The following is a 20000-nucleotide window of genomic DNA, read 5'->3' as shown; positions in this document are numbered from 1 at the left end:
CAAACTGCTACTTTGACAAGAAGCTAAACCGATTGTCCACCTGTTGTTGCAATAGCTGTAAAAAAAGACCTTGTGAAGGGTGCAAGCCCTTGGCTTGCAAGACTGTCCTACTACACAGCTAGCTAAAGCATTTAATTGAATCGACTGCACTTAACAAAATATATCTTCACAACAGTTTTCAGGGAGCATCTACCTTAACAAGGCACCAAGAATCAATTATTACTGGTATTACCCAACATACTTGAGTTCATGCTTTAACACATTCTAAATTGTCTGTGAAATGGATACAACAACAGCATACAATGAAAATAGCAGATCATTGATGCATTGTTGCACATATTTTGGACCACTCACTCACTAGAATTTCCATTACTGCATATCACCACCCTTCCATTCCAAATTTCACTCTTTCGCAAGTTCCTTGTCTTTAATCACTGTCCTCAGTACCTGTATACACCTACTCCACTTAAACTCCATATGCTACTGTTCACTCTGTGGTGAGAGGTACTTTGTGTTTCACTGTCACTTCCCCTTTTCTTGGCCCAGTCACAAATGGCACACAAAAAGAAACTGTTTGTTAATCTTTGTGACAGTTACAATCCCGCTAATTCTTCCTCCATGGTCTTTTTGTAAGATATAGGTATGAAGAAGCATTAAATCAGTTGCCTCTTCCTCTTAGGAATGGACGCGCTTTGAATTTCAACAGTGCACCACACAGTGCTGCAAAACACCTCTCAACATCTGCCACTAGAGCTGGGTGAGCATCTCCGTGACAATTTTGTGCTCATTAAATAAACTTTTGACAAAATATGCTGACTGCTTTGGATCTTTTGTATTTCCTCTACTAATCATCCCTGGTAAGAGTCTCAGATTGGTGAGCAATATCGGCCAAATGAGATTTCTGTAATCTACTTCCTATCTACATGGACTATACTTCCTGAAGTTTCTTCTCCATCTGGCATGTGTGGTTTTATGCTGACATTCCTCATTAAATCACTCTATACACATATTCTAGATATTTAATGGACATCACTGCTATCAGTACTCTGCAATTGTGAGATCATATAATAATCGCCTTTCAGTTTCTTTGTGCACAGTATGTTACATTTATTTATAAGCAACATTATAGAACACCAAAATCAGCTGTTTCAATTATTCTGAAGTTTCTTAAAACTGCGTAAGACAAAAAGTTTGTTATGTTGAGGGTCAACTGCCAATGCCTACACTAAGCATTAATCCCATGCGGTTTTTTTGTGCACTGCACTCAAATTTTTTGGCATTACAACTTCTCAATATGAATGAAAATCTCCTGCAAACAGCCTCATGTGTCTTCTGACATGGATAAACGAGAGAGAGAAGATCCAACAAAGAGCGGCACATTTCGCCATGGTATCATTTAGCAGGCACGAGTGTGTTATGGACATGCTCAACTAACTTCACTGGCAGACATTACAAGAGAGGCATTGTGCATCATGGAGAGATTTATTACTGAAATTTCGAGAGAGCCCTTTTTGGTAAGAGTCTCCCAACATATTTTTATGCTTGTTGGTATCTTTAATATTGTCCTTTTTTTAATGACAGCATTGAACAGCCATGCAAGGGGAATGCAAGTGATGATCAAAAAATCTCTGGTTATTGGGGGTGACTTTTGTGAATTGACAATTCAGAGGCATACCATATATGTAACTACATAAAAAAGAGATTAACATATGGTCCAAAGAGAAGTGTCAGCCTTTCCAGTCGCCATTGGGGCAAAAGTCTGGATTACTGACTAATCTGCACTTTTAACATTAACTAATATGGCTTCGCTATGTTGGTAATGTGAGCACCTGAAAGCAAGGCGAAACAACATACACATTTCTGAACTGTGTTGCATGACCGGACAAAATATTCAGGAATTAACATAGTTCCCCATTTGGATCTCCAAGAGGGAATGACTCAGGAGAATGTTGTCTTCAGGAGCAATTAAAGTGGCACTCTACAAGTCAGGACACAGAGAATGATATGTTCCTTGATAATTTAGATCAGTTAAGTAACTTTAAAAAAGAATGAGTGTAGTGAAGACAGACTTCTCTTCATGACCACCCACTTGCAACTGCAGTTGTAGATGGTCCTTGGTATCCTGCTGTTAATAAGGGTGTTTGGCTGCAGTAAGCAGAAGTGGGTGAGTGAGGACGGCAAAAATCTTTTCACTCATATTTTGTTTATGGGTAGCAGCTATACTTGCGAATGGTGGATGAACAGCATATTATGCTGTTAAATTAGCTTTAAATGTAGCCGACCATGAACTTGTAGGTATGTGTCATAACAAAATGATCAGCATGCAGATAAATACTGAAACAGTGCAAGACTATCATACAGGATGAAAGCACAATGTCCCACAGAAAGTCTTTGAAAGCACTGAACAGAACAATCCTTGACTTAAGAGAGAACACATGTTTAATGGGAGATACACCACATACGGTCAGGCAATTTTTGTCAAACTCTGCCTGCAGTTCTGAAACTGACATTAGCAGATGAAATGAATGCCTGTTTAAAAAATCGTTAATATGGCAGAACACAAAGTAATCAAGTGAGCAGCAGAATTTGTGGAAAACCTTTAACAAATAGGAGAAGACACCTATCTAACAAGATGACATTTTTGGCCACATTATACTGGCACATGAATTGTGCAATGTTGTTGAAATACACACATCAAAAAGTTTTGCATCACTTCCGTTCAGAGAGTTCCGGGACCTGTACAGAAAATTGGAACAGAAATAAATGCAAACATCATTTCCGTCTTTTTTTACTGCTCATAAAAACCACACATTGCATGTTGTACCACCCTACTGCGAGACCTTCAGAGGTGGTGGTCCAGATTGCTGTATACACTGGTATCTCTTATACCCCGTAGCACGTCCCCTCATGCTTGTATTCGTCGTGGCATACTATCCAGAAGTTCATCAAGGCACTATTGGTCCCGATTGCCCCTCTCCTCAATGACGATTCGGCATAGATACCTCAGAGCCGCTGGTGGGTCACATCGTCCATAAACAGCCCTTTTCAATCTATCTCAGGCATGTTCGATAGGGTTCATATCGGGAGAACATGCTGGCCTCACAAGATGTGCACGATGAGGGTGTGAACTGTCATCCATGAAGACGAATGTCTCACCAATATGATTGCACTGTCGGTCATAGGATGGAATTCACGTATCATACAGCCGATATGGCGCCTTCCATGACCACCAGCGGTGTACAACGGCTCCACATAATGCCACCCCAAAACAGCAGGGAACCTCCACCTTGCTGCATTCGCTCACAGTGTAAGGCGTTCAGGCTGATCGGGTTGCCCCCAAACACGCCTCTGACCATTGTCTGGTTGAAGGCGTATTTGACACTCATCGGTGAAGAGAACTTGATGCCAATCCTGAGCTGTCCATTCGGCATGTTGTTGGGCCCATCTTTACCGCACTGAATGGTGTCATATTTGCAAAGATGGACCTTGCCATGGACATTGAGAGTGTAGTTGCGCATCATGCAGCCTACTGCGCACAGTTTGAGTCTGAACACGATGTCCTGTGACTGCACGAAGAGCATTATTCTAAATGGTGGTGTTGCTTGTCAGGGTTCCTCCGAGCCATAATCCGCATGTAGCAGTCACCTACTGCAGTAGTAGCCCTAGGGCGGCCTGAGCGAGGGATGTCATCAACAGTTCCTGTCTCTCTGTATCTCTTCCATGTCCGAACATTGCTTTGGTTCACTGCGAGATGCCTGGACATTTCCCTTGTTGAGAGCCCTTCCTGGTACTAAGTAACAATGCGGACGCGATCAAACCCCAGTATTGACTGTCTAGGCATGGCTGAACTACAGACAACACGAGCCGTATAGAACCTCCTTGGTGGAATGACTGGGACTGATCGGATGTCGGACCCCCTCCGTCTAATAAGCACTGTCCATGCATGATTGTTTACATCTTTGGGCTGGTTTAGTGACATCTCTGAAGAGTCAAAGGGACGGTGTATGTGATACAACATTCACAGTCAACGTCAATCTTCAGGAGTTGAGGGAGCCAGGGTGATGCTAAACATTTTTGATGTGTGTACTTGAACAACTAATATGTGAAGAATACGTGCAGGAATGCTTTTACACTGCCTCAAATTGAAGATTTGTATTTGCCATCATTTTGCTGCAGAATCTGAATTTACTGAAACTGTAACAGTATAAGACTCTGCATCAAACAACTGCAAAATATCATCATCAAAACCAGTACAATGGCTGGCAAAGAATCCCGGCCTCTGGCGATTCTCGCGCCACTGCACGAGTTCTTTCCAGGTCTCTGCCAGTCAGTCAGGCTGTGTACGCTGCCACGCGGCTCCTCTCAAACTGCACGGTATGTTCTGATATGTTTACATGGCCCTAATTCCATTGTTGGTTCATGTTAATGTTCCACTCTTCATTGTTCGTGTTTAGGGGAGTTTTATCAGCATCGTATTTTTTTTTTTTTAAGATTCTTAAAATTTTAACTACCATTTTCACCGGATGACAGTGTATTGGACATGAATGGTGGGGAGTGGCTACAGGGCAATGTTCAACGTCACTATGTTATGAATAGCATATGTGAGTACTTTCTTGTTTCATTCAAAACACTGGCTATTTAAAAGTTTAATTTACACCTCAGAATTTGGGGATCGAATAGTTTATATGAGCTCATATTTTTTTGTACAGATTGCCTGAGGGTGCACTGGTAAGTGGTGCAAAAGCAGTCGCAGTATTAATAAAAATCATTCATACAGCCAGTGCAGAATTTTCTTTGAAAAAATTCTGACCTTTGGCTGTGGTTGCCTGCCCTACAAAACAACATTTAGAAAACAGTCCCTCTGATGGCTTGGAATGTCTTAGCTGCATTAGTATGGTCTAATAAAGTCCCAAAAACACGTACTGTCACAGAACTTGATGCATTCTAGCATGTCTACCAGAATGGATCGTGAAACATGCTCCAAAGCAGAGGCTGTTAATGTTTAACCTCAACACCTATTCAACTATTATGCATCCTTCATCCTCATCTATTGTGTAAAAGTTTTTCCTGGTGGGAAGCACTTTGGAAATTTTCCTCTGCATGATTTTCTCACAACTTCTACTCTTACTTCTGCAAGCCCAAGATGTATGTCAGCTTATTTTGTGTCTTTACTGATATCTCAGCATTGACATCTACCTTCTTACAGCCCATAAGATCAAGATTTTACATAGATTGGCACAAACCTTTAACTGTTCCTGCTAAGAATCACTTGGTTTGTATAATAAGAGATATGAAGCACATATCCTGATAGAATGGCTATGTGGATCATAATATGCTAGTATGCACAACTTGAGGACAAAAGCAACTTTCGCATGAAGTGTCACAGTCAAGTAACACAGATCGATGAAACTTTGACCTTACATAGAAAGAAATGCTACAGTATTTTACAGAAGCTAACTGAAAGAAACACACTATGTGACAAACAGAAATTACATTTTTATTCAAAGACAGTAATTAACTGAAGTCACTGCATGTCATAATGGTCCCTGGACATTGCAAAATATAGGACATGATTCTTAGTATGATGAGAGATTATCAAGGAAAGCAACGCATGACTGCAATGTGCTCATATGCTTGCTACAAGGTTGGTAAGAAGTTCTAATTGTTCAGCATTCCATTCTAAAAAAGGGTTGACAACTACTAGATAGTCATTGGTGCACATGGATGTGCTGCAGTACATCTCCCCAATGCAGCCAAACATGATCAGTGGGATTTATTTTGGGGAAATAGGCATGTCAGTCCACTTGCCAAATATCTTCTCATTTAAGAACCACTCTACCTGTGCTATTCAATGCAGTCATGCATTGTCATTCATAAAAATGAAGTCAGGGCTGAATGCACACCTGAAAAGACACATATGAAACAAGCAGTGTCTTAGTAACATTTACCAACCAAAACAAACAAGTTCAACAATGTTCCTGGATGCATTACATGTTTCCACTGTATCAGGGTAAATGAGAATCATTACTCAGACTGAATCTGTTCTCAATTGATAAGAGCATGTGATCTCATTCTTTACTCATTCCTATGCTATTGGCCCCATTGCATAGTACTGATGATATGTGAGTGTCAAAGGACCACATCATACTGGTCAATAGGCAGAGAGACCACCCTCATGCAGTTACCGTGCCACTGTGGATCATGAAATTGCGTTTCTCACAGTCCTGTTAAATGTGAATGCAGTTGCACCCACTGTCTGACAAGGGTCTTTTTTTGCCTGTTGCACAATGTAACAGTCAACTGCTGCTGTAATTAACCGTAGTCACCGCCATCTCTCCTTCGGGTAGCAGTGCCTGTGGTTTGGACTGTTCCCTACGTACTTCATATAGTGCTGCGAGCAGTACCAAACTCCTGGGCTACATTTGTCACACTTCAGTCTCTTTCCAGTTTCCTGATGACTCTTCCTCATGTGGAGTCATCCAAATGTTGTCACTGCGCCATGTTGTAACGAACACCACTACGGTGCACCAACACAGCTCACTGACTGACACACACTGTCTTTCCTCATTCCTTTAACGGCCTTGTATTGCAGGCCCAGCCCCATTAAGTTCTAGAGTCACACTGACCTAACACCACGTGATGTCCAGCTTTCTGTACATACTTCTGCATGTTCATTCATTTTCATCAAGTAGTTAATATGTTATGGTACTTTATGTTGTCCTTAAGTTTTGCAGAGTAATGTATTAAGTTAGCATTCTCCAAAATATGGAAACATGAAGATACTCAATAATCACTAGAATATAAAGTTATTACCCTCCATTTCTGTGGGTAACACATAAACTAAACTACCGAGGCCATTTCATTGACAAGTGATATGACATGTGGTTGGTCACTGTAGGAATATGTGATAAATTCTGACCAAACGAAACACACACATTACAGTAAGGCGTCCCCAAACAGTTGCATAAGTAACCAGTGTATACCCTCTTGCAGCAACACAGATGTATATTCTTACAAGCAAATGATCAGTGCTTAATGGCATCTTGCAACAGTCTGTTTCAGCCACCATGCACCTTGTAGTACATTTTGGCAATGGTACTTGCAAGCTCTGAAGAACAAGTATGGCACTGCTTCATTATGTCCCATACATGTCCACTAGTGAGAGATCTGGCCATTTTGCTGGCCACAGCAATTATCATACACCATGAAGAGAATGTTGTATTGCAGTACCTGTATGTGGACATGCACTATCCTACTGAAAAACAATATCAGGTTCTTGACGACCAAATGCCAACAGCACGGGGATACCTGCATAATGTAGCAGGCACTGATTACTTTACCCTACAGAAATACCAAACGTGACCACCAGTTGTAACTGATAACCCCTGCACCATGAAGCCAAGAGCGGGACCTGTGTGTCAAAGGTGAACGAATTCTGGAATAGGCTGCTCACCAGGTCTAAACCATACATGTGTACATCGACCATTCACATACAGACGGAACCTACTCTCATCACTGAGGACAACAGAGCACCATTCCCCTCTTTCACAACACTAGGATAGCCATCTTGGAGGTTAGGGTGTCCCTCATATTTCAACTTCAATATATTTGAATACTCACCTTCCAATACTGTTTGAATGATTCTGAAACATGTCTGAACAAAATTTTGTTGTGATCAAAGCACTCTAACCAGGTGTGACTTGAGCCCAAACTTGCATGAGAAACAATATCTTTCACACTGTCTACATGTCATGCTGATGTCACCTCGGCTTAAAAGTATGTGCACACGCAGTGCAGTCAGTTTTTTTGTTACCCATCATGTTGCACATGTTTTCTAGTCACTACCTAAGATGTCACATCAATTATTTATTGCCAAGAAATGAGTGTTTTTAATAGGAGATATAAAACACCAAATAACTGGACACAAATTACCATCAAATAGACTAATGCTGGAAGTTTTATTTGATAACACACAGGAAGTAAAGTTAACATTTAGTGGAAGTGCTAACCTTGTGGTTCACCATGTGCATTACATTTTGAGAAAAAATAAGAGCTATTCAGCATTGTTCCTTAAAATTCGCTAACTTGCATTTGGAGAGAGGAAGAAAGTATAAAGGTTCATTTAAATGCCATAAAGAGAAGTTTATGAATAATAATTAGGACTATTAATCTGATTTGGCACTTGCCAATGTTCCATAAATGATATATGTGGAAGAAGACAGGATATTTTTACCTTGAAAGAGAAAGGGCTACTTTGCAGGAGTAGACTGAATACTTGCCAGCAAGAAGAAATGTCTAGGCAGAGAAAATTGGAAGAAGGGAAAAGGTATTTCTAAATCTTCCTTCTTAATCATCTGGAGAATCAGGTAAGGCATTTTCATGTTCAGACTAAACTGACATTAGTGGTGGTGAGTGCTTAGAACAAACTTCTGAGAGTAGTTTATTGGCGAGTGCAGCAAGGCGAGGTATCAAAGATTTTATTACTGTAAAATTAATGGGTGTCTTCGATAGATACCAGCTGTAAGGTGTTCAAAAACCATCAGGAATTTTTCAATTTAATGGGTCATTGTAGTCTGATTAATGCAATTTTTTGTTATTTTGTTGGTAAATATGTCTAAAACTTATCTGTACACTGAGAGCCATATTGGATGTGTAAAGTGACAGCTTATGAGTAGCAATCGTTGATTTGTTTACACAAAGGCATCAGAGAATTTACATTATATTTTGCTATAAAAATATTATAAAAATTTAACAAATTTTAAGAGAAGTTGAATATTGCTTTTGATGAGTCTGCTACGAGTAACACGAGGGTTTACAAGTGGTATAAACACTTTCAAGATAGCCATGAAGTTGAAGACGACGAATGTTCTTGACGCCTCAGCACATCGACAACTGACGAAAACATGGAAAAGTGAAAGAAATGATTTCGAACAAATAAGAAGCAGAGAAGTTGCTGATGTTGGCATGCCATGAAATATATTCAGATCTTTTGAGTATGGAGAGTGTGACAGCAAAAGGTGTTGTGAAAGGAAGTTGGTCAGAAGTCACTAAATGAAGTCAACAACAATGCAGAATTACTGAAACATTCCGTAACATGTGACGAAACATGAGTGTACGAAACTAAGCCTCATTCACTCAGTCGACGCATTCTGGATTGCAAAGATCGAAAAAAGGTTTGCACAAGTCGTCGTAAGTGAAAGCTCTGCTCACAGTTTTCTTCAATTTTAATGGCATAATGAGTCCTTGCCAAAACATGAAACGATCAACAATGAGTACTGTCTGTAATTTCCACACCGGGCTAGGGGAGGGGATGGGAATAAAGGATGAAGATGAAGAAGAAGAAGAAGAAGAAGAAGACGAAGAAGAAGAAATAGTCCAGATTTGTGGCGAAACAATTCATGGCTTTTGCACCATGATAATGCTTCCACTCACACTTTATTACTTGTTCGTCAATTTTCGGCAAAAAACAACCTTGTAATGATGCTCCAGCATCCATATTTGCCAGATATGGCCCCATGTCACTTTTTTACACTCCCAAAAGAAAAGACTCTTAAAGAGCCAGTGTTTTCCAAGCTTACATGAGATTATGAATGAATCGCTAAATGAGCAAAGTGATAGCCCAAAGAGACTTCCAGAAGTGTTTTGGGGACTGGAAGAAACAATGGCATAAGTGGACTACTTTGAAAAAAATAATGTTAATGTGGATGAATAAATAAAATTATTTCCACACACAAGTGCTTGGTTACAATACTAAAGAGCTCTGAATCCATAAGTCTTCTCTTCACAGAATCAGACAGAATAAGAGAATGGCATGAAACAATAAACTTTGCTTTCAAGAATGATTTCCCTGTAGTTCTTACTGTTTGCTGGGACGGGAAATTGTTGCCAACATTAAATGTCAAGAACCCAGAAGAAGAAAGACTTCCAATCATTTTTACACTTGGGGATAGTGAACAGCTTGTTGGTGTAGCAAAATTATAAAATGGTCATGGTAAATAGCAAGCAAATGCTGTTTGGAATGCATTAATATATTAGGTCACTGAACAAAATTTACAAATTCTCTGCAGTGACAACTGCCTCCAACACTGGCCATCTTAATATGGCCTGCATCTTACTTTAATACAAATTGGAAGGGAGTTGTTTTATTCCCCATGCTATCATCACATATATGTGAACTTATTTTTTAAAAGTGTGTCTGAATCTGAAGTATGTGCTACAATAAGCAGTCCTGACATACTCTCAGCATTTGAGAGAAAACTGGGATAGTATCAAAGTCAGTAACTTTCACAATTGCAAGGAAATTGTGGATTTGTTTTTTAATGAGCCAGAGATTAAACAGATGTTAGACGTATCTGAAAGCAAATTAGATAAACCAACAGAGGCAGAGGTCATTGTTGGAAGCCAGAATAAAATAATAATTGGATCCTTTCACTGACCTCCCAACTCGGATGATACAGTTGCTGAAAGGTTCAGAGAAAACTTCAGTTTGATTTAAAACATGTACCCGACTCATATAATTATAGTTGGTGGTGACTTTAATTTACAAACAATGTGTTGGCAAAAATACACGTTTAATTCTGGAGGTACGCATAAAACATCATCGAAAATTGTGCTAAATGCATTCTCTGAAAATTATTTTGAGCAGTTAGTTCATGAGCCCATGCGAATAGTAAACGGTTGAGAACACACACTTTACCTCTTAGCAACAAATAATCCTGAGTTAATAACGAGCATTAAAACGAATACAGGGACTAGTGAACACAGGGTTGACGTACTAAGACTCAATATTGTAACCCCCCAATTCTCCAAAAATAAACCTATTCAAAAAAGCAGATAAAAATTCACTTGACGCCTTCCTGAGAGAGAATCTCCACTTCTTCCAAATTAATAATGTATGTCTAGACAAGATGCGGCTTTAATTCAAAGAAATATATCAGCAGCAACTGAGAGATTTATATCAAATAAATTAACAAATGATGGAGCTAATCATTCTTGGTATATAAAACAGGTCAAAACACTGTTGCAGAAACAATTAAACAAACATGTCAAATTTAAACAGACCCAAAATCCCCAGGATTGGTGATCTTTTACAGAGGCTCGAAATTTAGCGCGGACTTCAATGCGAGATGCTTATAACAGTTTCCACAACGAAACTGTCTCAAAAGCTGGCAGAAAATCCAAAGAAATTCAGGTTAGTGGCAAGAAACAATCAATGCCTTCCATGTGTGATGGCAATGGAGATACTATTGATGACAGTGCTGCCAAAGCAGAGTTACTGAACACAGCCTTCTGAAATGACTTCACAAAAGAAGAAGTAGTAAATATTCCAGAATTAACATCAAGAACAGCTGCCAACATAAGTAATGTAGAAGTAAATATCCTCGGAGGAGTGAAGCAGTTTAAATCACTTTTAGAGCAAGTCTTCTGGTCCAGACTTTTATACACCAATAAGATTCCTTTCAGAGTATGCTGATGCATTAGTTCCATACTTAACAATCATATACAACCATTCGCTTCATGAAAGATCCATACCCAAAGACTGGAAAGTTTTACAGGTCATACCAATATAAGAGACAGGTAGTAGGAGTAATCCACTAAATTACACGCCCATATTATTAACGCCGATATGCAGCAGGATTTTGGAACATACACTCCTGGAAATGGAAAAAAGAACACACTGACACCGGTGTGTCAGACCCACCATACTTGCTCCGGACACTGCGAGAGGGCTGTACAAGCAATGATCACACGCACGGCACAGCGGACACACCAGGAACCGCGGTGTTGGCCGTCGAATGGCGCTAGCTACGCAGCATTTGTGCACCGCCGCCGTCAGTGTCAGCCAGTTTGCCGTGGCATACGGAGCTCCATCGCAGTCTTTAACACTGGTAGCATGCCGCGACAGCGTGGACGTGAACCGTATGTGCAGTTGACGGACTTCGAGCGAGGGCGTATAGTGGGCATGCAGGTGGCCGGGTGGACGTACCGCCGAATTGCTCAACACGTGGGGCGTGAGGTCTCCACAGTACATCGATGTTGTTGCCAATGGTCGGCGGAAGGTGCACGTGCCCGTCGACCTGGGACCGGACCGCAGCGATGCACGGATGCACGCCAAGACCGTAGGATCCTACACAGTGCCGTAGGGGACCGCACCGCCACTTCCCAGCAAATTAGGGACACTGTTGCTCCTGGGGTATCGGCGAGGACCATTTGCAACCGTCTCCATGAAGCTGGGCTACGGTCCCGCACATCGTTAGGCCGTCTTCCGCTCACGCCCCAACATCGTGCAGCCCGCCTCCAGTGGTGTCGCGACAGGCGTCAATGGAGGGACGAATGGAGACGTGTCGTCTTCAGCGATGAGAGTCGCTTCTGCCTTGGTGCCAATGATGGTCGTATGCGTGTTTGGCGCCGTGCAGGTGAGCGCCACAATCAGGACTGCATACGACCGAGGCACACAGGGCCAACACCCGGCATCATGGTGTGGGAAGCGATCTCCTACACTGGCCGTACACCTCTGGTGATCGTCGAGGGGACACTGAATAGTGCACGGTACATCCAAACCGTCATTGAACCCATCGTTCTACCATTCCTAGACCGGCAAGGGAACTTGCTGTTCCAACAGGACAATGCACGTCCGCATGTGTCCTGTGCCACCCAACGTGCTCTAGAAGGTGTAAGTCAACTACCCTGGCCAGCAAGATCTCCGGATCTGTCCCCCATTGAGCATGTTTGGGACTGGATGAAGCGTCGTCTCACGCGGTCTGCATGTCCAGCACGAACGCTGGTCCAACTGAGGCGCCAGGTGGAAATGGCATGGCAAGCCGTTCCACAGGACTACATCCAGCATCTCTACGATCGTCTCCATGGGAGAATAGCAGCCTGCATTGCTGCGAAAGGTGGATATACACTGTACTAGTGCCGACATTGTGCATGCTCTGCTGCCTGTGTCTATGTGCCTGTGGTTCTGTCAGTGTGATCATGTGATGTATCTGACCCCAGGAATGTGTCAATAAAGTTTCCCCTTCCTGGGACAATGAATTCACGGTGTTCTTATTTCAATTTCCAGGAGTGTATATTGTGTTTGAACATTATGAATTTACCTTGCAGAAAACTGACCATTGACACACAGTCAACATGGGTTTAGAAAACATCGTTCGTGTGAAACACAACTAGCTCTTTATTCGTATGAAGTGTTGAGTGCTACTGAAAATGGATTTCAAATTGATTCTGTGGTATTGATAGTTCCGATGGCACAGCATAGTTCCATGCTCTTAGGTTGGCACTACGATAGCGGATGAACTACAGCATCCACAGCGCCCTCAAGCCAACGCTGTGAAGCTGAACAAATGCCTCTTGCATCCTGTCCACTTCATCAAGAGCAGGCGGCCTGGAAACATCACTTAAATTTCAGAGTGTGTCAGCTTGCTATTGAGACTTTGTACTACTTATGATGGGAATACGGCTTTGCACCTATGTGCTCATCATCGCAAATTTATGTAACCATTTATTAACTTGTTTTTGCCTATGGTAAACATCTTTAAATTTACACGCGGTGCCAAAGTGCTTTACCTCTCCTGCTCGCCTTTGCTGTTCCTTATCTATATAAACGATTTGGGAGAAAGTCTGAGCAGCTGCCTTAGGTTGTTTGCAGATGACGCTGTTATTTATCGACTAATAAAGTCATTAGAAGATCAAAACAAATTGCAAAACAACTTAAAAAAGACACCTGAATGGTGCCAAAATTGACAATTGACCCTAAATAACAAAGTGTGAGGTCATCCACAGGAGTGCTAAAAGGAATCCATCAAACTTCGGTTGTATGATGCATCAGTCAAATTGATAGGCCGTAAATTCTACTAAATACATAGGAATTACAATTACGAACAACTTAAACTGGAAGGAACATATGGAAAATGTTATGGGGAAAGCTAACCAAAGACTGCATTTTATTGGCAGGGCACTTAGAAAATGTAACAGATCTACTAAGGAGACTGCCTACATACGCTTGTCCATCCTGTTTTAGAATACTGCTGCATGGTGTTGGGATCATTATCAGGTAGGATTGACAGAGTACATCAAAAAAGTTCAAGGAAGGGCAGCACATTTTGTATTATCACGAAATATGGGAGAGTGTCACTGAAATGATACACAATTTGGGCTGGACACCATTAAAAGAAAGGTATTTCTCATTGCGACAGAATCTTCTCACAAAATTCCTTTCACCAACTTTCTCCTCTGAATGCGAAAACATTTTGCTGGCACCGACGTTCATAAGGAGGAATGGTCACCAAGATAAAACAAGGGAAATCAGAGCTTGTACAGAAATATATAGGTGTTCATTCTTCCTGTGCACTATAAGGGATTGGAATAATAGAGAATTGTGAAGGTGATACAACGAACCCTCTGCCAGGCACCTAAATGTGATTTGCAGAGTATCCATGCAGATATATATTAACAGTGAGAGGTGATTACTGCGAACTCATAGAGCCCTATGTAATAATTTTTGGGACCGGAAAATGTACCCTCTTGAAGCAATGTGTCAAGCAAGATGGACGGCAAGAGCAATTTATTGCTTAAAAATGTTTCTGGTAATACCACAACTTGAACTATCCATTGAAAATAAAAATGCATTGAGAGGTGCCTCTTTTCATTTTAAATGTTTATGTCAAGCCATAGCTTCAGTGCCATGGAGTTTTAGATGCTCCTCATCTGCATCTCTGCTTCCTAAAAAAAATCTGTAATTATCTGAAAAGACAACAGTCAACCATTTCAGGAAGCAGCTGTAAGGAAATTTAGTCATCACTTGTGGCATTATCAGAACCGTTCTTGCTCTCGTGCTGACTGGGTACATCGAGAAAGTTCAAAGAAAGGCAGCACGTTTTGTAGTATCGTAAAATACAGGAGAGAGTGTCACAGAAATGATACAGGATTTGGGCTGGACATCATTAAAAGAAAGGCATTTTTTGTTGTGACGGAATCTTCTCATGAAATTCCAATCACCAACTTTCTCCTCAGAATGCGAAAATATTTTGTTGACACCAACTTACATAGGGAGGAACAATCACAAAGATAAAATAAGGGAAATCAGAGCTCGTACGGAAAGATGTGTGTGTTCATTCTTGCCACACACTATAGGGGATAGGAATAATAGAAAATTGTGAAGGTGGTTTGATGAACCCTCTGCCAGGCACTTAAATGTGATTTGCAGAGTATCCATGTAGATGTAGATACTGATACTGATGATCCAATTGGCTAGGAATCCTTGGCATAAGGAATGGACACCTACCACATGTGAATTAACAAAATAAAACATCTGGAACTCCTGAAGTTAGTTTCTGTGTTCCATTAGGCAACAAAACACTAGATGTACATTCATGGTAATAGATTTGTGTGAAGCACGACATTAAAAGCTAAATATTTCATTTCATGTGGATAAGCAGGGGAGACCTAACAATCGCCCAAATAAATGCAATGAGGAGGACCAGGAATTGACATGGGCTCATGTCTACATCTACATGATTACTCAGCAATTCACATTTAAGTGCTTTGCAGAGGGTTCATTGAACCACAATCATACTATCTCTCTACCATTCCACTCTCGAACAGCGCGTGGGAAAAACAAACACCTAAACCTTTCTGTTCAAGCTCTGATTTCTCTTGTTTTATTTTGATGAACATTCCTACCTATGTAGGTTGGGCTCAACAAAATATTTTCACATTCGGAAGAGAAAGTTGGTCACCACCACGAAAACGTCTTTGCTTTAATGACTTCCATCCCAACTTGTGTATCATATCTGCCACCCTCTCCCCCCTGTTACGTGATAATACAAAACGAGCTGCCCTTTTCTTGCACCCTTTCGATGTCCTCCATCAATCCCACCTGGTACGAACCCCACACCGCGCAGCAATATTCTAACAGAGGATGAACGAGTGTAGTGTAAGGTGTCTCTTTAGTGGACTTGTTGCATCTTCTAAGTGTCCTGCCAATGAAACACAGCCTTTGGCTCACCTTCCCCACAATATTATCTATGTGGTCTTTCCAACTGAAGTTGTTCGTAATTTTAACACCCAGGTACTTAGTGAAATTGACAGCCTTGAGAATTGTACTACTTATCGAGTAATCGAATTCCTACGGATTTCTATTGGAACTCATGTGGATCACCTCCCACTTTGCATTATTTAGCGTCACCTGCCACCTGCAACACCATACAGCAAATATGAGTAAATAGTTTTCCCTATGCTGTCAAGTTACTACTCCAGGAAAAAGAATGCCAATATGACATATCTGTGTGCAAATATAAACATTACCCAGATGTACAGGCTTCATAAAGGTAAGTACAAAAAAAACCAACAGGTTACCTCTTAGCACTGGCATTTGTTGTATAATATTTGTCAGTTTTTCAATACTGGTTTTACAAAACCATGCAGTGCCCCCTGCCAAGTTTGTTTTCATCTTAAGATGCAAATTTCATGTGAGAAAAACGATCATTAAAAAAGAAGAAGTAGAACCAAAACTGAACATCACTGTTAAACAGCTAGTCCTGCCTATTAAGAAGCTGAAAATGGTCTCGGGATATTCAAAAATTTATAATTCTGTTACGGTAATTGCTTTCATCATGGGATGCCTTTTTTGCAATGTGAGACTATGACAGTAACCACTGGGTTGATCTATCGGGCCATACGTGGTGTGTTATCACTTTCCCTTTTACAGGATTTTTTTACTACAGTTAATGATAATTTGTTTTTGGGGATGATTGATTATCTATGAATCAAATCTCCACATATAATTATTGTTTTTTTGTTAAGTATTTTTCATGTTGTGTTTCAACATAAAGGATATGACGAATCAGAAACAGTAACTGGGCCATATTGTATGGATTTCTGTTAAAAAGTAAGAATAAAATAGTTCAAATATTTTTTCCACTCATTTGCACAACCCCATTTTTCTCCATTTCTAAATACTGTTGGTTAGCCCGTTTTTCTGCGCATTTTTTCAATTTAACGTCATTCTGACTGCCATTTATTTCTCGTTTTAATTCACTAATTTACATCTCCCAATTCAATCTAGTCTTCATTTCCAAGAAAACATTAGCTGACTTTGGGTCAAAGTAAGAGCAGAGGCCTGTTCTCTCATTTCAAGATTGTGGACACTAGTTTTATTCAAGAATGTCCTTTGACACTGACTAGCACCACTTCATATTTAGATGTTTAAAGGATAGTTGAGGAGTAAAAGCAGCTAATGGCTCTGCCAAAAGGTTTGTTAAATTAATCCAGGATTTTCACATACTATTTACCATCGCTGAGGAACAAAAGGAATTTTTATTGTGCCGTGTTGAAGAAAATCTTAAGACTGTAAATGGATTCAAAAAATGAAATACTGAACAAAAAATGAAATACTGAACAAAAAATGAAATACTGAACAAAAAATGAAATACTGAACAAAAAACATTATCAAGAGTAATAAATGCATCCTAAAAAGCAAACATATTTAATTTTGATTTTTTACAGTCATCGATAACTTTTACATTGTCAAAGAAGCTACAAAATCTAAAATTCGCAATATTAAAATTTTTTGCTCTAGTTAGCATGGGTTAATGTCATCTTATTGTGATGACATTCTTTTCCAGAAAAAAATTTAACCAAATACGAAACATTAAAGGGATGAGTGTAAAATTTTTTGAGGTGGTTGTGGAGTGGTGGGGGGGACAAAATAAGGGACAGCCTACTGGTCGTGCCATGGTGTCAGTGGTAGCCTGGCCAGAGGCACACGTGATCTTAGTCCTGCAGCAAGTATATAGTTCCTAATGGTTCTTGGTGACACAGCAGTTCTAACATGTGTCCAGACTTCTTCCCTGGATGATGATCAGTTAGCCACTGCATCTTGCAAAACGTAGTCAGCCACCACTGCTCGTACAATGTGTTGATCTTGATGTGCGCCTACACTATGTGGACTTCCAGAACCTGGTCTATGGGTGTGGGAATGTTCCATAGATCACTGCTGAAAGCAGTGACTCACCAACAACTCACTGTGCCAACATGTGCAGCAATCTATTGACTTGTCAATCCACTTTCCTGCAGGGACACAATATGACCCTGTTCAAATGGCAGGAGTTGTCCTTGACAGGGCATGGTTGTATTGTAGAATAAATGTTGCAAACAATTGCACCTCTAAACTCAGCAAAGTTACCACTTACAGAGTCAAAACAGATGGCACACAAACAGGCCTTCTGAGCATCACGTGATGGCTAATGACTGACAAAGGGATCACCAAAACTGCAAAACCCTCAGTATGCACATATACCCTGGGGCCACAGAATAGTCTGAGGATTTTGCATTCTTTTCTCCAGCAGTGTAGGAAAAATAAATAAGGTCCTGGGAAAACAATGCACAACACCTAGTTTCTGACTAGATATGTTGCATGTAGCAAAAGACAGTCATGGTCTTGTGGTCCCACAGATTTATAATATTCCTTGTCAGGAAAGAGCCAATTTATGAACCAGACAATCCAAACAGTTGGAAAAATAAGCAGCTGCTGGATATACATGCTCAGAACATAATTACATACAATGAAACAAAATTCTCATCTCTTGCATCAAGTAGGACTGTCACCAAAGAGGACACAGATCAGAATGTGGAACAATAACCTGAAGTATCTACAATCTCAGTGATGTGTGTGTAAGTGGGCTCCCGATACTGCGAAAAGTACAGCTAAATTTGCAGAGTTATTTCATTTCACCCCTCTTTCCTTCTAGAAGGAACACTGAGCTCTGAAAGCTAAGAATAACATTTGTGCTTTACGAATATCTATTGGCGATTCTAAGAATTTACCCACCTGTAGTTAGATACTTCCCAGCCAACCCGGTCTCCTAATTTTAAGTTTTCTCAGTTCAATTTTCTGTTTCTGTTTGGTGCATATACTATTTACACTCTGTCACCTATAAAACAACAGCTCTTATTGCTAGTACAGATTAACCAATCAGTTATGAACAATATACTTACCTTGTATCTTCTATAACTTAAGGTTTACTTTTTCACAGCCATCAGGGGGGCTCCCTTGCGAGGAACTTGTTTATGTGCGGTGAAGTACCTAGCGGCTAGTTTCTTGGTCTGGAGATGATCCTCTACTGCCACCTTGAAAAAAAAAAAAAAAGAAAAAGAGAGAGAGAGAGAGAGAGAGATAAGAAATTGCTTTATTGATCTGTTCACGTATTATCATCATTATCGTAAACCGCATTCAAATTCACTCAAAAACATGGATGTCTTCAGATATTTATCTAGGGGAATCAAGATCCTAACCCACTTGAGATTCTGAGAATGTCAAGAATGACATTTCAAAGGAAATAGACAACAACACTCATTGCATCTAGAACAGTTCATAGTTATAAATTCAATATTTTTTTTTTAAAGTTTGGTTATTTGATACTCAATGGCAAGGTTGATTTCATTCCCAAATCTCTGTGTTTTACTTTCAACAACCTTGTTGTTGACAGTGTGTTTAAAACTTAATTCTGGTTCTTTCCAGTAAGGTAGGGAAAAACATAAAATTCAAAAAAATATATTACTATTTATGTATGCTAGCAATCACGTACGGTTGACACAACCCACCCCCACCATTTTTTTTTATCTTACCCAAACTATCCCTCTTTTCCCTCAAAGTAAAGCTAAGATTCTGTAGTACTTTACATGTGGCTATCAACAGCCCTGGCATTTTGCTTCCTGAAGGTTAAGTTATGGCCAGAAACTTGAGGCCCATAATTTTATAGAAATATTGTTACATATCGGGGGGGGGGGGAGAGAGAGAGGAGAGAGAGAGAGAGAGAGAGAGAGAGAGAGAGAGGGGGGAGGCAGAGAGAGGAGAGAGAGAGAGAGAGAGAGAGAGAGAGAGAGAGAGAGACAGCGAGAGCGGGGAGAGGCAGAGAGAGAGAGAGAGAGAGAGAGAGAGTGAGAGAGAGAGAGAGAGAGAGAGAGCGGGGGGAGGCAGAATCTGTCTCGCGTGTGTG

The 20000-nt window shown here is 40.5% G+C and overlaps 1 pseudogene; it reads right to left on the bottom strand.

The window, feature by feature from the left end:
* The window catches only part of LOC126355182 (protein FAM117B-like), a 79450-nt pseudogene that overhangs the window by 18443 nt on the left and 41007 nt on the right, over window positions 1-20000 (bottom strand).

The sequence above is a fragment of the Schistocerca gregaria genome, chromosome 3 (assembly GCF_023897955.1).
Source record: "Schistocerca gregaria isolate iqSchGreg1 chromosome 3, iqSchGreg1.2, whole genome shotgun sequence".
NCBI lineage: Eukaryota > Metazoa > Arthropoda > Insecta > Orthoptera > Acrididae > Schistocerca > Schistocerca gregaria.
This window is presented reverse-complemented; position numbering and strand designations above follow the sequence as displayed.